The sequence below is a fragment of the Cebus imitator genome, unplaced genomic scaffold (genome assembly GCF_001604975.1).
Source record: "Cebus imitator isolate Cc_AM_T3 unplaced genomic scaffold, Cebus_imitator-1.0 Scaffold29, whole genome shotgun sequence".
Taxonomy (NCBI): domain Eukaryota; kingdom Metazoa; phylum Chordata; class Mammalia; order Primates; family Cebidae; genus Cebus; species Cebus imitator.
The window spans coordinates 259,632-263,948 of record NW_016107344.1 but is presented as its reverse complement, the minus strand read 5'-3'; the positions used below and the strand labels follow the sequence as shown (position 1 = coordinate 263,948).

Sequence of the window (4,317 nt, the reverse complement as noted above, 5' to 3'; positions counted from 1 at the left end):
TTGTGGTTTTGCTATTGTTATCATTTGAACTTATTGCCAACAGAGAAATGTAAAATATATATTCATTAACAGTTTAATAGCAATAAAATAAAATGTTAAAATGCAACTTCCTTTACTTGCTTCTTCATTAAATCCCTGCCTTAACTTTACCTATTCCCTAGTCTTATAACTGTCATAGAGAAAGAGGCGTCCTACGTCTGAGGCAAATTCTAATATCTGTGTTTCTAAGTCTCGCCTCCTATCTTTTCTTGGGTCATATTCCATTAATTTTCTTTATTCTGTCTTGAATATTTAGTTTCTCCCTATTTATCCCCTGTGTATATGTCATGCCAATTAAAAACATTAATGTAACCTTCAGATATAAATATAGTTGTATAATATTTAGGGAAAAAGACATGACAATTGTCTTCTCCTTTAGCTGGATAATTGAATTATTTTATGGGAATTCTATTTTAAGGGAAACACAGAAATATGCAAGAATGGAAGCTAAAGAAAACATTCATTAGTAAAGCAATTTACATCAGAGCAAAAAGATTCAACTACAAGACAATTCTAGAAACACGTGATAGTTGTTTATAGAAAATTCAGAATAGCCTGTTTGATGAAACTTTATAATTTTAGTGAAGGATAATTACAAAGAAACAGTTAAATAAATGAAAATGTCACATTGAAATAATGATAGCACAACTTTGAAGATGAGAAGCAGTAACTGAGTTGTACACTGAGGGAATAAACATCTTCAAATTAAATAAATCTTTTATGTGAATACGAATTTTTAAGAATGAATTCTCTCTGTGGGATAAGAAATGAGGGTGTTAAGTTAATTGAAAGGAATGGACTGATTCTCTTTATATAATTTTCTTTGATTTGCATTGACATTGGCATCCAATGTTTGAATTTACTCTACATCCCTTCTGTGTGTTCATTCATGTTCATTTATATAAAAAGTACTGAAGGCCCATAATTTCATGTAGAAGAGCTGCATTCCCACTCTGGAACACCTACCTACCCATAGATAACAATGTAAGAGACATTTAAGGTCTATATTTTTTGAATCACTGTATGTTTGAATCTCTGTGTTTTAGTAACATAACCTATAGCCTAACTTATGCTTTTAGAGAATGAATAACATTTAAATAGAGTTAAAAGCCTTAATCCAAATTTTAAAAGCATTTTGAAAACAAAAATTTATCATATAAATAGTAGCAATAAAGGTTTATTGTTTATTCATAAACCTTGTTTATTAATTATAAATAACACTTTTACAAAATTAACTGGATCTATACATTTAAATTTAAGTGCAGGGAGTATAGATTTGAAAGTGAAATTATTTCAACTACTTATTTTATATAATACACATTTGATATGTTTAAATTTGTAATAAAAATAAAATTAAAACCACCTAATATTCCTACCACCAAATATATTAAGAACCTCTTACTACTGTGTTCATGCCTGTACTAACTATTCTTTGAGAACCACTCTTCCAAATGACTAAGGCTTCAGAGCCGTGTATGTACTTGAGACAATGCAAACAGACCAAGGTTGAAAACTCGGTCAAGGCTAAAACAATGGATAATCTCCTCCAGAAATTTGAAATTGGTCTGTGTTAATGGCTAGAACTGAAGATCAGTATGGTGTGGAGTAAACATATTAAGTCATATGTACATAAAGAATGAAAGAGAAGAATATATAAGTGACACACAAGTTTATGGTGAAAAACAGATAAAAGAGACAAGACTGTGCTACCCTGAAGAGGTCCTAAGAAATTAGCTGCCTTGGGTCTTATTTCCAGTTCTAGATTCTGATCTTCATCTATAAATGCTAGATGTACTTTCTGCCTTGGTGTGGAAATACTATCCTATATATTTTAATAAACAGCTGGCCAATCAAGCATACTTAAAACATATGAACCATGCTTTAATACACAACCCAGGACAGCTGCTAATGTACTAATCAATCCAACTCAAACACACGGTTTAACACAAATAAATCCTCCAAGATTAGCTTTTGAGGATAAAGATGAAAAAATTAGAGAAGGAAACTTTAGAATTTTGTATTGACAATAATTATTTTGCGTAAGATGACTCTGATTGCAGAAGGAATTTTTTTCTTCTTATATATACAAATCCTTGATTGTTAAGTGAATTTGTTACAGACTATTAAAGAGCAATGTAGTAAGAAATCATTTGAAAAATTGTATTGGAGAAATGTACAAAAATAAAACGCATTCTATTTTAGATTGAGTCATTAGGCAAGGACTCTCCAAGTAGGTAACATCTAAATGATAAGCAGTATCTGGCTTTTGCGGGTCTTAGAGTAAGAGGCAAAGAGAGGCAGAAATACGTTTGCATTTTTGAGGAACTTTAAGGAGAACAAAACATTATAAACAAAATAAACAACAGGAAGTGCTAAACAGACTGTTGCGGAGCCCAGTAAGTCAAAGTAAGTATTTTGCATTTCGATTGATTTTTTTCTTCCCTTCCCATCCTTCGTGGTTTTCTTTTTACACACAAAGCTTACAACCTTTACTTTTTCCAACTAGAAAACCAGTTTTTCCAACACTTTTTAAAAAACAAGTATCCTTCTATCATATGCTGAAAGCCCTACCCACGACAAGCCCACTTCTGCGTTTGACTCTGTTCACTGACCTTTCATTCACTTCCTAAACGGATCCTTTTGGTAACTTTCAGGGAAGAGGTGGCTTTAATAAATACTTTCTCCAGACATGTCCACAACATTTGTGCGGGTCAGGGTGAGAGGTGCCGCCACGACGTAAACAGAACAGCTGCGTCCTCCTGGTAGGCGCCAGGTGCGATCTCCACAGACGGCGTCTGTGGAAAGCACGGACTCAGAGGCGCTCCCTCAAAATGTATCCGTGTCTCCCGCAGAGCACACAGGCCCCAGGGCCGGGTGGACAAGGCTAGTTCCCGCGTTTGCACGCCACTTCCTGGGCTTGGTGGGTGGTACACCAGAGGCTACCCGCAGCAGGAAGCCCAAGCAGAAGCCACGGCCTCTTGTTCCACTTGGCAGAGACCGCAGAAGGAGCCAGGCGGCAGCATCAGAGCCTCGGACTCTGGCAGGGCAGACCAAGGGCACAGCAGCTGCAGGTCATTGGCAAGGCCAGAAGACGGTGAGTGGAAAGCCGGGGGCGCGAGGAGAGACGCGGAAAAGGGGCTGTTTAGCTGGGAGTTCTGCATCTGGCTTGTGTTTTATCCAGCGATTTTGAAACCAGGTTTTTATCTGAACCTCTGAGAGCTGCATTTCCGCTCCAGACGGCCCAGGTACTGGTGGTGCCAGAAGACGCCCTCCAGGGCGCTGACCTGCTCTGTGGTGAAGGCTGTGCGGACGCAAGTGGGGAGTGGGCAAGGGCCGCCAGAGGTTTGGTTCCTTACTCAAGCCAGCCATGGTCCTCTCCGGCGCAGGCAGATTTGAGGACCTATCCTCCTTGATGCTGATGGCTTGAGAGGGATTCCGGGTACTGAATGTCTGGCCCTGACCAGGGAGGCTCCCCAGGGAGGTGTCGGCAGGCCTAGGGGTGTGAGTCGGCCCTGGGCAGCTGCTCTGGGAGAGCCAGTCCGCTGAACCAAAGCTGGAGGTCTGCTACCAGCCACGAGGTGGGGAGGAAGAGAGACGCATGGAGGTCAGGTGGGCCAGAGGGAAGGCCGGGTGGGGCTGGCCAGGTGCAGGATCTACCTCGATTGATTTTTAACAGGAGTCTAATAAGCAGATAGAGGATATGTTCTATTTAATACTTCAAAAGTCTTACTGTTATATGGAAAGTAGATACAAAGGGGCAGCAGGGAAGTAGTGAGATCATTTAGAAAATTGTTGCAGTGGTCTAGGTGTAAGATCATGGTGGATTGATTTAGGGCACTAACGAAGAAGATATTGAGAAACTAAATGGATTCAAGATACACTTTAAAGTTAGAGCCTCAGTTTTTTTCAATAGATTAATAAGGTGAGTGGATAGAAAATCAGACCTCAGACTGACTCCTATAATTTTGCTCTGAATACAGAGCATGGCATCAAACATTTCCACAGATGGAGGAGAGTGAAGGAGGAATCTGTTTGAAGGTTAGATAATGAAGGTTTTTTATTTAGACATTTTTAATTTGGAAAGCTATAAGATAATCCATATCAAGTTTTCAATTAGATTGTTGAATGTATGACTCTATACCTTAGTTAAGAGATCAGAAAAAATTTATATTTAGAAATCATTGGTATGAATAGCATATATACCTGTGTTAGTGAAAGAGAAAAATTCAGAGAAAATCTATAGCTTGAGAAGAGGAACCAGGAGTCACCCCATAAACA

General features: G+C 38.5%; 1 pseudogene; it reads right to left on the bottom strand.

Annotated features, from left to right (window-relative positions):
- Positions 1-2,750: 2,750 nt before the first annotated feature.
- Positions 2,751-3,639, bottom strand: LOC108300699 (annotated as a pseudogene).
- Between the last annotated feature and the right edge of the window lie 678 nt (positions 3,640-4,317).